The following is a 15938-nucleotide window of genomic DNA, read 5'->3' on the forward strand; positions in this document are numbered from 1 at the left end:
TGGAAGTCTTAAAGGGACAGGGACCCCACAGCTGGACAGAAGTGCCCTGGGACACTTAGCCCAGCAGCTGCGAACCTCAGAGAGCTCTGGGTGCCCAAACCCCCACAGCGCAGCTCGGAGGCCCCTCCCCTCACCATGATAAACAGCCTCCTGCCTGTTCCCCCCTCCAACGTGGCTCCTCCATATTGGAGAAGCAGCCTGAGGCTGGCCATGCCCACAGCAACTGCAGAGCTAAATAAACTCCATAGCGGCTGGGCAAGATCAGAAGCCCCATCTGCACGCAGCTGCCCAGCACAAGCCGCTAGAAGCCACTGTTCTCCCAGGAAAGGAAGGCCATAAACTGGCAAGAAGGGACTTTCTCTTACCCAACACACGCTCCAGCTCCCCACAAATATATCTACCGCCATGAAAAGGCAGAAGAAATTGATACAGACCAAGATCACAGAGGCAAACCCTGAGAAGGAGATAGACCTAAACAGTCTTCCTGAAAAAGAATTAAAAATAAAGCTCATAACCATGCTGATGGAGATGCAGAGAAATATGCAAGAGCTAGGGGATGAAGTCCGGAGGGAGATTACAGACGTCCAGAGGGAGATTACAGAAATGAAACAATCTCTGGAAGGATTTATAAACAGAATGGATAAGATGAAAGAGGCCATTGATGGAATAGAAACCAGAGAACAGGAACGCATAGAAGCTGAGGCAGAGAGAGATAAAAGGATCTTCAGGAATGAAACAATATTAAGAGAACTGTGTGACCAATCCAAAAGGAACAATATCCACATTATAGGGGTACCAGAAGAAGAAGAAGAAAGAAAAAGGAATAGAAAGAGTATTTGAAGAAATAATGGCTGAAAACTTCCACAAACTGGTGGAGGAAATAATCGATCAAACCATGCCAGTGTACAGAACTCCCAACAGAAAGGATCCAAGGAGGACAACACCAAGACACATAATAATTAAAATGGCAAATATCAAGGACAAGGACAGAGTTTTAAAGGCAGCTAGAGAGAGGAAAAAGATTACCTACAAAGGAAAACCCATCAGGCTATCAACAGACTTCTCAACAGAAACCTTACAGGCCAGAAGAGAATAGCATGATATATTTAATGCAATGGAAGAGAAGGGCCTTGAACCAAGAACACTGTATCCAGCACGACTATCATTTAAATATGAAGGAGGGATTACACAATTCCCAGACAAGCAAAAGTTGAGGGAATTTGCCTCCCACAAACCACCTCTACAGGGTATTTTAGAGGGACTGCTCTAGATGGGAGCACTTCTAAAACTAAATAGATGTCACCAGAGAAAATAAAATCACAGCAAAGAAAGTAGACCAACCAAATACTAACTAAAGGCAAAAAATAAAATCAACTACCCACAAAAGCAGTTAAAGGAAGCACAAAAGATCACACAATAAAACAACCAACATATAAAGAATGGGGGCAGAGGAATAAGAAGGGAGAGAAATACAGAATAACCAGACAGTGTCTAAAATAGCTCAATAAGTGAGTTAAGTTAGACAGTAAGATACTAAAGAAGCTAACCTTGAACCTTTGGCAACCATGAATCTAAAACCTGCAATGGCAGTAAGTACATATCTCTCAATAATCACCCTAAATGTTAATGGACTGAATGCACCAATCAAAAGACACAGAATAATAGAATGAATAAAAAAGCAAGACCTATCTATATGCTGCTTATAAGAGACTCACCTCAAACCCAAAGACTATAGGAACAAAGAAAGACTGAAGGGACAAAACAGCAGCAGAATCATAGAACCTAAGAATGGACTAACTGTTACCAAAGGGAAAGGGACTGGGGAGAAAGGGAGGGAAGGGAGGGATAAGGATGGGGAAAAAGAAAGGGGACATTACAATTAGCACGTATAATGTGGGGGGGGTCATGGGGAGGGCTGTGCAACACAGAGAAGACATGTAGTGATTCTACAGCATCTTACTACACAGATGGACAGTACTGTAATGGGGTTTGTGGGGGGGATTTGGTGAAGAGGGGACCCTAGTAAACATAATATTCTTCATGTAATTGTAGATTAATGACAACAAAATTTTAATTTAAAAAATATATTAAAATTGTATTTAAAACTCACATTGGCATAAAGATGAATACATTCAAATTACAAAGTAAAACATTTTCTTCTAAAATCTCATTTTTTCTTCTGATTTTAAAAGAAATTAAAACATTTTTGTGAAAAAAAATTACAGTACTAAAAGTTGTTATACTTTAATAAAGGTTTTTAAAAGTACAGGCATGTGTACTTTTTATGTAAAGTATATTAGGTTATGTATGACACTTTTCAACTTTTCAATTTATGTTTTTTAAAAATTACTTTAGGAAAAAAATCGGAATCCAGTTAGGAATACCCACAACAGGTGGAGACCCTAAATTGTTTACAAGCTTGATTCCAAGGCTCAGGATTGCATTACTCAACTGAGGCTGCATTTGAGTAAGAAAGAGCACACATTCAATACTTTCACCAAAGAATCTTTACCCCAGCAGTGCATTCAGACATATGCTTAATAACCTGTATGTTGATAAAGCCCAACTACCCATAACTGAGCAAGTCCTCCAGCCAGAAGTACTGAACTTCTACGTTATATTGCCAGGGCCAACTGATGCAGGCACCACACAGAATCAACAACTGGTACCTGCACTCTTCCTGGTTGAGACAGCTGCCCCAGTTCTGCTATTCCCCCTGCCTACCCAACGTGGCCTGCTCACTCTGTATAAAGGGTCTCCCTAAAGCAAGCTTTCTCAGTTCATCCTACCATTTGCCTCTTCCCTCAAGCCCTCTATCCCACGCTGGGAGAATTACTAAAAGGCACTTGCTCATTGCCACATCATTTCATTTCTTGGCACACGAGTTACCTACATCGTTGCTAAAGGATGTCCAGCAGCACCTAGAATCTTGTAAAAATTGCTGACAAACAAGCTGCATTACAGAACTACTCAGAGTTTGCATTTTTAAATAACATCCCCAAGGAATTTCTATGCACATTGAAGTTTAAGAAGTCCTACATCATATTAGTTTTCTGCAGATAGTTGCACAAATTTTAAATGCTCTACGTCTATTCTAGTTTAGATGTATGGTATGAAAATTCCAAAACATCTAATCATAAAAGTTCATTAAGAGAAATAACCAACATATAAATGAATTTCTTTACCACTAATATAAGTCAAAAGTGTTCAAAGATTTTCAACAATGCCTACATTTAATTGTTCCAGTCTTAACTATTTTGTGCAACCGCACACTACTAATGTATCGTTTGGGGGGCTAAATTTTGTTATACAAAGAATATAAAAGAATGACTGGGTCTAGAAATCTCAGCACAGTCCAGCTCAAAGGTATGCACCCTGCATGCAAAACTTCCGGGCTTTAGTCCCAATTCGGAACTGACAAATGAAACTCTTTCCAGAGAAATTATTCAGAAAAAAAATCTAAAGGATGTGAACTTCAAACATAAATCATATTCCTGGTACTAAAACTATTTAATAGCAAGTACTGGACAAAGTCTAGGTCATTTGTAGACCGGAGCATTGTTTTGGATGTTTGTGTTGGTTTTGCCAGGAAAAGTAGGAGAAGAGGGATCAACTTTGTTTCTCATTATTATTCTGAAAAGCCTCGACTTGCTCGCTCTCACAGGTGAATACACTGAAGTCGTACTCAGACAAGGCCGTGTTTCTCCTGTCAAAGGCGAAGCGCTCCTCGCCCTCCAGGCTGATCTGAGACGGTCTGGGATTCGGACCGCTTCCGGCCTGAGGAGGAAGCGTGCCGCCCGCCGCCGAACGGACAGGGGGATGCGCAGGAAGAAAGCTGAGCCCCCGGCCTGCTGCCGCCGGCCTCCCGCAGGAGGGTAGGCCGGGGCCAGAGGAGCAACGCCGGCCTCCCGCCCGGGGCTGGGGGCCTCCTCTCCCGCGCCCCGGCTCCCACTCCGCTCCCGGAGGCGCACCGCGCGCGGCCCCGCAGGCTTGCGAGGCGGCGGCGGCGGCGGCTCGAGGCGGGCGGAGCCGGACCCGTGGCGGAAGGGAGGCCGGGCGGGAGCGACGGCAGGTGGGAGCTGCGCTGGAGGGAGACGGGCGCCCAGGGGGCTCGGGCCTTTTCATGAGTGCCGTCATCTGGTTTTACCTGTGGCGCAGAAGGACTCCCCAGCTCCTACTCCCTGAGTCCTCCTCCCCTCTTTTCCTCTCTCCCCCTCAGTCTCAGCCGATCGCTCGCGGAGCCGGCGGGGCTGGCCCGACCAGAAGGAGAACAGGGCGGGCGGGGGCGGTGACCAGCGCCCACGTGACCACGCTCTCGCCGTAACGGGCCGCCTCCTGCCGCGCGCCCTCCCCGCGCTCCACCTCTAATAACCCCGCGGCTCGCGCGCCCAGGACGCTCGTGCGCAAACGCCCGCGAGGGTCTGGAGGATGGTCGGCGCACCGCGCGCTCGCTGTCTGGGCTGGTCTGTGGGGCCCCGCACGGCGGGAAGTGGAGAGTTCGCCGTCCGCGGAACCCCCAGCAGTGAGCCTACCGGCTGCCCGAGCGCATGCGCAGCAGGGCTTCCCGCTCCCCCTGTGTCCCGTCCCCACCCCGCCTCGCACTTCCTTCTCCCTCGCTACACCCCCCACCACTCCGAACCTCCGCACCCTGAAGGCTGCACACTTGTTCCTGGGACTCAGCAACTCACACTCACTACTACCTTTTCAGGGTGACACTGAGACGAAGGGGAGATGTCAACCCCTGGGACCCTCCAAATAATTTACATTTCCTTCTTGCATGTCAATGGCCTCCCATTGGACATTTTTTATAGCTGGGTGGACTCCTCTTCATGCTTCAAGTCCCAGCTCAGCTGTCACTTCCTCTGAAAAGTACAGCACTCTGCTTTGGGGAAGTCACTACTATTCTGTGCACCTACTTTAACATAACCCATAGAAAATAATATATAATAGTTATTTTTTACCAACGCACAATCTAGGTGTCTTGCCAATGGGTTTCAGCCCAGGGCAAGTTCACTATGGATTCAGTGAGACCAAGGAATGACAAGAGAACATTTTGGGGGTGAAAGGGTTTATACCCAACTTTATTCCCATGGTGGCAGGTCAATCACTAGAATCCCATCCACTCAGATGGAGTCTGCATGCAGCAAGCCAGTCTCAGCCTCTGAGCCTCTCTGCCCCCTCAGTTGTCTCAGTCTCTGTCCTCAGTGCTGACACCACACCAGTCTCTACTCTCCTACAGCTTTGCAGTCGTCCAGCTGTGGAGCAGCCCAGAGCACTAGGCAGAGAGCTCTTTATATAGAGACAATAGCAGTGTATTGCCCACACGTGTGTAGTGAGCTAGCCAACCAGGGCCAGGTGAGAATCTTGGCCATAGGAACCTTCACTTTATCCACACCAGGCTCAGATTTTTTTCTTTTCCTCATAACCTGGGTTGGTATATCTTTAGCATTGTATCTCAGCAAAGGTCCAATGACTATCAGAACATGAGCAATGTCTAAACTTTGTGATTGTATGCCCTCCACCTCTGCTTAATCAGGATTTAAGACTTTCCTTAATCTCAAGCACATGGTGGAATGCTGGTGGTGTTTTCCCAATATGAAAGCTTTTGAATGGCAATGCTAATTAGAGCGGTAAATGCTTCACCTAGTAAAAAAAAGTTTTATGATCTTTTATTAGCCTATCTTCACAAAGAGCTCCAGAGGAAATTGATATTGTTGAGTCCAGAAAAAGGAAATCAAGGCAGAGAAAGTTCAAATTTCTAAAGGTTAGCTAGCTTTAGAAGAGGTTCCCTGTGTGGGAAAATCTTTGTTCACACCCAGCACAGGGCTTCCCTCTCTTTCTGTTGGCCCTCTTTGTCGCAGAAGCTAGACAGGTTAAGTTCAAGCCTCTGGCCGGATTTAATCAGGGCAAATAATTAAAATGTAAAAACTTACTCACTGGAAATTCTGACTAGACCAATCATTACTGTTAAACTAGTGAATACCGAGATGATATTCAAGCAACAGAACTAGTTGCAAAATCCCAGAAAATACTGGGATAAAAGAAACAATATTAACAGGGGCTTCTGAAAAACAAGGAAAAATCACAACTCTTAAGACTACAATCTTACATGTCTTCAATATTGATGGACACTTACCAAGAGTGATCCCACCCAAGAGTTTCAGCTACCACCTAGTATCTGCTGGTAGCATCGCATTCTAAATCTCCAATTCAAGGTTCAGACTCTGTGGGAGACTATTACTTTGGTGGCCTGCAATATGCCATGCCTCCCCAAAATTCACATCTTTGTGTAATCCTTTCTCCTTGAATCTGGGCTGGGCCTGTCACTGCTTTAAACAATAGAATATGACAAAAACGACTCTGCCAGTTCAAGGCCAACGGCCTTAGGAAGACTTTGCAGAGGCAGCATTGTTCCTTACCAGGGGCAATATTCCTGGAAAACAGAATTAAGTAATCCCTCCACCTGTCTGTGTTCTGGGAAATGGCTTACCGCAAAGAACCACCCTTCCCCATTTGACTTAAATGAGATTCACTATCCATTCTTTCTCCTAAGACTAAAGGGCCAAACAAGACTTTACCCCTTTTGCTTAAACCTGTTAACAAGGTCAGGCACAAACCCTTCAACTTCCCATTTCTTTGTCTCATAGGTGGTTAGCTGAAGTTAGAACTGTTTGTCCCCTTGAAATTAGCTAGACATGGAGATAAACCTTTCCTGGCTGACTGAGACTTCTGCTGGTTACAAAACAATACCAACTATAATCCCCCCTTAACCTGTCTACTCCTTCCTGTAAACCTATATGGCAAAACCACTGTGTGGAGACACTCTGATTTCAAATCTTGGCACTGTTCCTGTTGTAATAACCTGAATAAAATCTATTTCCTAGCTTGTCTGTCTTCGACAGCAGCTTCCAGTTCTGCCCTTCAAGGGAAGCACCACTTAAGAAATCCCACTATGGTGAGACTACCATTCTTGGAGAAGTCTAGCCTAACCATCTCAAGAGGTCAGACAAAGGAAAACTGAGGCCCGCCTGTGCTCTCTCTAGACCACACCAACTGCCTCGCGCATGAGTGAGGTCATCTTGGAACTGGATTCTCCAGCCCCAGTCAAGTTGCCCCAGCTGAAGCTACATGGAGCAGGGGTGAGCTGCTATAAGCCATGCGTGAACTGCAGCATTGTGAGCAAATAAATAATATCGTTGTTTCAAACCACTGAGCTTGGTGGTAGTTTGTTAGGTAGCAATAAATAACCAAAATAAACCTGTATATCCAGCCGTTTGCTACAGATGTGTCCCCACTGTTGCCACAGGCATCTCCAATTTGGCCTGCTCAAACTGAGTTTTCAAATTCCCACCAAATCTGCCCCTTATCCTATGTCCTCCACCTTCACTGATGGTGGGTTCATCTCTCTAGGACCCCAAACTAAGAACCTGGGAGCTTTCCTGGACTTCTCTTTACCCTCCCACACCCAGTCACCAAGTAATAGGCTTTCTTCTCCAGCACCACCAACATCTCTCACCTCAGATCCTCATCATCTCTCTCCTGAATGACTGACTATTAGGCTTTTCCAAATTGCAAGGAAGAGCTATGCATGTTCCGAGATGACCTTAGAAACTTCCTATCAGGTAAGGAGCGAGGAGACATGGGAAACCAGCACAGTCATCCTGCATCACCTGTGTCCTGGTGGTCTCACAGCTGGGAGGCACAGCTGGCCCTATGAAGAGCCCCAAAATGACCCCATTCTTTAGGCCACAATGGTGGCTAATAGAAATCCACCTTCTTTCCAGCTTCTTCCATCCCTAATCTGCAAGAGAAACGTGAGGAGTGTGTTAGTTCCAGATTGGTACAGAGCACCTTGACAGGGCTAAGAGTGCCAGCAGTCTAATCTATGAAAAAGAAATAAGTAATAAAGCTTATGATTAATAACTCCAGAAAATATAAACAATGCCTGAAAATTCATTTTGAATTATGCTACTTATAATACAGTTCATGTTTTTATGGTAGAAAAATTGAATGTGAACCAATGTCAGCATTTTTAGAAAAAGCAACTGAGATAATTTTGCAGCTACTGGGTTCTCTTCTTAGGCATCTATGTGCATTCTTGGTCTTGGGGCCTGGCAGAAAGTGAAGCACAAACATGCAGATGTTTTCTAGGAAAGGTGGAAGCTCTCTCCTAGGTCTCTGCGTATGGGGAAACTCAGTCTAGGCCCACTCTGCCCAAGCCAATATCCACATCCCTTCTGATTCTTTTCTCCTCCACTCCTTTCAACTTACCTGGGTAAATGGGCCACCATCAGATCCTGAAATTGCCACAGTGGCTTAGAATACCAGGATAACAAGATGCCCCTCTGTAAATTGGCAGTGAAGTGGTATGGTGAGCATGCACTGTGTGTGGAGCTGGCTTTGGGGAATCCTCCTCCTTTGGTACTATGTGCAGCAGCCATGGAAACGCCCTGCTCAGATCCCCGGCCTCAGAGAACACAGCTGAACTTCAGCCTCACCGCCTGCCAGATCCACCATTGTGGTTAGGCCAAGGCCACATTTTCCTGGGCTGCTCCCAGTGAATGAGTGAGCACAGCAGGGGTATTAGGGCAGGCCCCTTCTCAAGGGACACCAGATTCCTCCAAAGGGCAGCTTCTGCTCAACGATTCCCCATAGGCTTAGCCAAGACTTTCTTAGGACTGCCTGCAGTCTTAACACCTTCTTAGTCAATCTTCCTTCTTTCCCTCTTAGCTTTTACAGTTGTCAGAGCTGTATCATGGTCTAAAGGCTTTTCCCCCTGCTCCTTCACTGGTATTCTCTCAATAAAAGTTTTGCACACCCAATCCCACCTTGGGGTCTGCTTCTCTGGGGACCTGAACTGAAACCACCCAAATTCTAGAACTTCCTCTGGCCTACCCTTGGCCTAGAGCTGTAGGTCACAGTTATGAATAAAATGTAAAGAGATCTAAATTCTTTAATTGTATTTTGGGTTTTGAAAAACCTTTTAACTGCCCAGAGTCATCCATTAAAATGCAGCTAAACCTGGGCAGAGATAACAACAAGCAAAGCCTTTTAAAAACATAAGAAAGATTGTTTGAGTTATTTTCACTATAAAGATATTTCAGATTGTAATAAATATTCTAAGACTAATAATATACATTTTTAAAAGCATCGTGGGGTAACATGGGCCATCTGGGACTCCCCTCTCCATTCTGCATTCCTGAAGTAGATCGTTTGGGGGCTGATTGTGCAGCTCATAATAAGAGCTATCTCCCACCAACCCTCAATCACGTCTCCCTTCTCCCCCCACCAAACGCATCAAGAACCTGAAATAAATGGGACCAATCACCTTCTCTTTCTGAGAGAACTGGGAATTGGGATTCAAAGGCAGCTAGTTAGGGTTTGTGTGTGGCTAGAACTTTAACAACCCAATGGAGGAGGCCATTCCATCAGTCAAAGTCTGACCAGGAGACTAGGAACCACTTCAAGTATGTAGAACAAATGGAGTCTAATACAGGGAAAGAGTTACACAGGTGACAGGAGAGCTGAGAACCAAACAAGGAGTAGGTTACCCAGAGCTTAGCAACAGCAGAAAGGAGCTGTCCCCTTAGCTGAAGAGACACTAGGAAGAGAGCACAGGACTGGAGCTGCAGGGCTGGGGTCTTCAATAGAATCTACAGCATGGTAATATAGTCTGAGCAGTTGCATGCAGACAGAAGTATGTCAGGCAACTTTCCTCAGAAGGCGCATGCAAGGTGTTCCTTTCCCCCAGAGAAAACCACAAGGAGTGGGCTGGTGCCAGTTTCCTAAAGAAGGGCCTAGCTATATGTCAGATGGGGAAAGTGTGTTTGCCAGACAAAACAATACACTGTTCACAGCATGCCTTCTGTTAGTTACATAATTTCAGAATGCTCTCACCTAACGTAAAGCAACTATCCATTTACTAACCTGTAATTAAAGAGTATCAAGAGGTGCTCAACCAATTGATCAGTGATATTAGGCTTTAAAGTCATTTTAACTCTCAATCCAGTCATTGGAATATAAAACTATTATTATTTTATAGACAGCTTACCAAAAAGTGGTGAAACTAGAATTTGATTTGTATGTAGTGTCTACTTACCAATGTGTGATAGAATACTGGCTCCTCTTTACTTCTCAATTAATTTTTCTCTTCTCTCTTTGGCATTGGGGTTAGCTGGGCATGTGGCCACCTGTCTGAGAGTGCATTTCCCAGTCTGCCTTGTGGCTGGGTGTAGCCATGTCACTGTTTTCATGCACAGTATATAAAATACAACATGTACATCTTCCACATTACTTGTTTAAAGACAACTGCTTGCCCTATACTGCCTTTTCTCTACTCCTGACACCTGAAACACAGACAGGGCAGTCACCCAGCTTCCAATGTGCAGAGCAGGCAGAACAAGATGGAAGGAAAGAAGGTCCCTGAGTTGATTTGTGGAGAGCTGCCTCCCAACTGTGACTGCCCCACTACACCTTTAAATGAGAGACAAATAAACTTATACCTTATTTAAGACACTGAATTTTTGATAAGTGAAGAATCTCATGAAAGACTAGATATATTTTTAAAACATGAGTTGATAAATTCACTCTCCCTTAGAGGAAATGATGTCAACATTTATGGATATGAAGAATATCAAATACTTTGAAAGTGTAAGACCCATTTTTGCACCTGTATGCTTTTTATTATCACCAGAGCACCCATGTTCAAAGTTGCCCTTAAAGATCTTGCAGCAGAGACATTAGGAAGTGCTGTAGACTAGAGGTTATATACATAGAAACAGAGGTCAAAATACTCAAGTTCAAATCCCAGTTCTCCTTACTTGTTAACTCAAACTTACTTGTCATCTCAAACAAGTTACTTAACCTCTGTGGCTTCAGTTCTATCTGTGAGATGCAGATAACAATAGTCTCTAACTTAGCAGATTGTTGTGGATAGTAATTGTGATAATCCACTATTAAGTAAAGAATTCAGCACATGGTAACCAATTAAAAATAGATATTTTTATATATTATTATATATTTTGGAGTCTTGATGAAAAGTACATTTACAGTCTGTGCAGAAACCATTCTAGATATAACAGTAATGACTGGGATTCATTGTTTGATCACACAGAATAGCAAATTCTGGACTTTACTTTAAACATCAAAAAGACAGTGGTGTTTTGTGTCACACTGCTAAAACATCTATGCTACACCCACTAATATGCCTAAGTGGCCCTGCATTAAGAGTAATGTCTTAAATTTGTTACTCTGAAAGCACTGTATCTCAAAAAATTATAGGAAAAAAACTTATAGGAGGAGATATCATCAGTGGGGCTTGTCAACAGTTTTGTGGAAGGACAATGAAGTCATGATCACAATTATGTAAAGCCATTTCTTTGGAGTTCTGTTCTCTGTGAGAGCAATTATTTCCATTGGATTACTTATTCTTGGTCAGATATATACAGATGGTTCCTTGGCAAACACCTTTCAACAATGATGTATTCCATATGTGACCCTTACAATTTTTCCAGATGCAGACTTAAAATGTTGAGCCAAGAGAAGTGTAAATAAATAACATGATTTATACCATTTAGTTCATATCCCTATTATAATGTTTGTCCCAGTAATGACAAGCTGCTTAAATGGCTGACTTTCCGTAGACTGTGAGCTCCTCAAGGGCAAGCAGTATGTCATACCATCTCTGTACAAGCAGTATTAAAAGAAGTGCTTAACATCTCATAGGTATGCAATATATACTAGATATGAATAAAAGTAAATATGCATTACATTATAGAAGTCACCAAATTGTTACATGTTTGAATACAAATGTAGCTGCTTAAAACATCATACATTTGAAATCTCATACATCTTTGCAGGTCCTGAGTCTCTGCCCAGCTTACCTAGGTTCTCAACTTGAGGATCTCTCGTGTGCTAGCCCTCAAGGTGTTGGCTGACACTGCCATTTCATCTCAGGTCTTGATTGGGGAGAGATCCATTTCTAGGTTTTCATGGTTACTGGTAAAATTCTGTTCCTCTCCAGTTGTTGAGGACTGGGAGCTCAGTTCCTTGTTGGCTGTCAGCTGAAGACTTCCCTGTGTGTCTTGCGAAGTGGGCCTCTTCACAGGGCAACTCACCACCTAGCAGCTTCCTTCATCAAAGCCAGTGAGAGAGAGTTTCCAAGCAAGACAGACATTATAGTCTTATGTTATCATGTAATCACTGAAGTGACATACTGTCACTTTACAATTTACAGTTAGAAGCAAGTCACATGTCCCTGAATTTGCTTAGTTCACATGTTAGTTCATAAGAATCACCAGATGCTTACTCAATGTGTTAATGCTCCAGACACAAGATGCAAGAGGAAGACAGTTTTTCATGGAAGTCCTTACAATTTGAATGGATGAGTTATAACTCATGAACAGAAAACACTTGAACCCCAAAATCACCAGACAGTTTTGTTAGACTGAATGCACACATACGAATCCTTTAAAATGGTGACTTAAATGTGAACACTGAAGTTCTGCAACATCTCTCTGCTTGGGGAATTCAAAACAAAAATATCTCACATGGTCCTCTCAGCATGCTGCAGGTGATTCCATCCATTTGAATACCCAGCCAAAACCAGTAGGCATGCACACAGGAAGACAAATGCAAGAGCACCATCAGCAACAAGAGAGGTATTGATTAGTTTTTGTTGCAACAACCATGCATAACAAACAACTCCAGTGTCTCAGTGACTTATAAAAGCTTGTATTTTGCTCTCTCAGGGACTGCAAGCTGTCTGTGGATCATGTGATCTTGCTTGGGCTTTTCTGGGCTAACTCGCTTAGGCTGGACTCCAGACGTCGGGCTGGTTCAGGACTGTCCACATGTCTTCTTCATTCTGGGACCAGCAGCCACACAGGGGATATTTATGTTCTGCTCATGGGCAGATGACAGAAATACAAGAGGAGTGAGTAGAAACATTCAATAACTCATAGGGCTCTGACTCAACACTGGCACACTATCACTTCTATCCACATTCTACTGGCTAAACGAGTCAGAAGGCCAAGTCCAACATCAACATGATGTGAAAATATACTCTGCTGACCCCATAATAGAGGCCATAGTGAATAATTTAAATACAGGAGAGAGTAAAAAGATGGGGAGTAATGAGTAAAGCAAGTACGAGGTAGCCACCCTTACAAGCTGGTCAAGTTGCTTCTGACACTATCATGAGCTCCCTGACTGCTGCTCTAAAAGAACAAGCCATGCCATCATGTAACTAACAATTCAGGCTGTGAATTGGTACAACAGTGAGCTCCTTCAATATGTAATTCCCTATAAAATACAAAATCTATATTATGGTAATATAATAAAGGTAAAGATTTTACAAGCACAAGGGCCTTAAAAATTGTAGTTCCCATGGCAAATATAACATAGCTTTTTGTGCCCATATACTGTGAAGACAGAAGTCCTAACTATAAACAGTAATGGGAAATCATGCATATTCTAGGATGAGGGTGATGAAAGAGTTATGGGTTCAGTTAGAAAAATTACTTTGGGAATTTTATCTTATGGACGAAGACTCAAGAATGTACAGCATATTTTACAACTGAATATTTAATAGGTAGATGACTGAATAAAGAAATTGCATTCAAAAAGGCTGCAATGTTGTAATCCAAATAAAAAGAAATATTTTTAGATATATGACAAATAGTGCCAATATTTTATTTCTGTGTTTTTGTTTCAGATTTCAGTAGTTTTATTTAACTGATGGTTCTTTGTTGGGATATATTTCCTCATAAATACATCGGTCTCATGAACCTGGAAAGCTGACATAATACGTTTGTCCTTACTTTTTAACTCATAGAGCCTCCAAAGATCATCTGTTTTCAACTACTGTTTACCTATACAGTTAAAATGGATTAATGTAGAATGATTTGCAACTTGCTTTTTAACTTGGCTTATTTGAAGGGCATTAGATGTTATACTATATTCAATTGGTTAATTAATTATTAAATTAAATTTAAATTGCATATAGAAACACCAGAAGTTGAAACTCTATCATATCAAAAATACTGAAAAAACATAATGCTATTGCTTCAAATATAATGCTATTCCTTCCAACTTCCATGGTGTCATAATAAGTGTCACATATGTAGCCAATTCCTGATATCCAATTATCAATTCATTTATGTATGCCTGAAGACATGAACAGATGTATTCCTGAAAAGCTGGAGTAGAGCTAAATTCCATATATGAGACTATTCTCTCATTTAACTTCTATATCTTATGTTAAAAATTTGAAGGTAGACTCCTAGGGCAAAAGCCTTTAAAGGCATGTCTACAAGTTGGGTTCACAAAAGGGATGTCTAGAGATGTCTGATAGGCTCGCCTTACAATTTCCTGTTAAAATGCCCATAAGAACACAGAAAAAGAGAAACACTGGCATTGGCCCTGTGGACTTAGAATGAGAGAGGAGCAGTTACTAAAGCCCAGGTGGAATTTCAGCTAACTGTGTTAATTGATGATGAAAACACATCCTTAAACTACTTTCCTAAGCTCTTCCCTCTGAAACAGGATATGATAGATATTGTCAAAAATTGCAGGAAAAAAACGTTGGCACCCATCTGCCTTTAATTCTAGCACGCAGGCACTTTGCTGACCATAGATAGACACCAGCTGAGCCAGGGAGAGCTGACTTTCTACCATTGACCTTCTCTTTCCTCCATCTAATAATCTCAGTAGCATCTCTGTCTCCCTGCATTTAGAAACACCTCCCAGAAACAGCACAGCAGAAGGAGGGGTAAGTGAACAGAGACAGGGTATATCTTGGGAATTTCAGTTAACCTAATGAACAGTGCTCCACATGGACAGAGATAGAAAAGGGCACAAGGAAGACTACCTGCTGGGTGAGTAGATCTTGCCCAAGTGCGTGCTACACTCTCCAGATAAGAACGCAATGCTTTTAGTCAGAGAAACCAACGCAGAGAACAGGAAAAAAAAAAAAGCGACAGCAGACCAGTGGAAACCTATTAAGGTGTTAGAGGCCATTTCTTAGGAGCACTGTTGGTTTGGGGGAAGTGTTTCTTTTTGTGAGACACAGTTGTTTTCACTGACTCTTGGGTACTTAACTGAGGTTATGTCCCCCATGTGGCAGTCATTAACATTTGTAACCAACTACCCCAAATTTGGTAACATAGAACAATAATCATTCTGTTATGGTCACAGATTTGGGAGCAGGAACTGGACAGGGCACAGCAAGGGTGACTTTCCTAAGCTTCACTCCATCTGGGACTCAGGTGGGAAGACTCCAAAGCTACAGGCCAAGCCAATGGCTAGCGGCTGGAATCATCGAAATCTTCCCTCAGTCCTGTAGCTGGCATATTGGCTGGAAGGCCTGGAAGACTAGGACTGCCCACCAGAGCACCTAGACGGGGCCTCACCATGTGATCTGGGTGTGTTGCTGCATGGCACATTTAGAATCATCAGACTTACGCATGGTAGTTCAGGGCTCTGAGTTTGAGCTTTCCCAGGAACAAGGTGAAAGTGGCATGGCCTATTGAGCCTTGAGTTGAAAGTCATATAGTGTTACTTCTGCTGAATTCTTGGCTACAGGTGATTCTGAGCCCACCCAGATTCAAGGTCAAGGGTGGACCCTGTTTTCAATGGGAAGAACTTCAAGGGAGATACTGTGTCTGCTTTGAATTTGCTTGTTATTAAGGCAATCTGTATTTATTTCTATGGCTGTCCTAACAATTCATTACAAATTTAGCTTCTTAAATGATACACAGTATTATCTTCTCGTTCTGTAAATCAGAAGTTGACACAGATTCACCAAACTAAAATCAAGGCATCAGTAGGCTGCCTTCCTTTCATAGGCTCTAGGGGAGAGTCCATTTCCTGCCTATCTGGGTGGATGGCAAAATTCAGTTGCTCAAGGTTGTAGAGCCAAGATCTTCATTTTCTTGAAG

General features: G+C 43.1%; 1 protein-coding gene across 6 annotated transcripts in view; it reads right to left on the minus strand.

Annotated features, from left to right (window-relative positions):
- Nucleotides 1–4511, minus strand: part of TBC1D5 (TBC1 domain family member 5) — a 642656-nt gene extending 638145 nt beyond the window's left edge. For 3 of the 6 annotated variants that reach the window (XM_073223289.1, XM_036996277.2, XM_073223290.1), the window contains exon 1: nucleotides 4148–4510. The gene's annotated coding sequence lies outside the window, so the exon portion shown is untranslated. Of the gene's footprint in view, nucleotides 1–4147 lie in introns of all 6 variants that reach the window. The other 3 variants (XM_036996276.2, XM_036996275.2, XM_073223292.1) reach the window with 2 other exon arrangements.
- Between the last annotated feature and the right edge of the window lie 11427 nt (nucleotides 4512–15938).

Source organism: Manis javanica, chromosome 15 (genome assembly GCF_040802235.1).
Source record: "Manis javanica isolate MJ-LG chromosome 15, MJ_LKY, whole genome shotgun sequence".
In the NCBI taxonomy this organism is placed as follows: domain Eukaryota; kingdom Metazoa; phylum Chordata; class Mammalia; order Pholidota; family Manidae; genus Manis; species Manis javanica.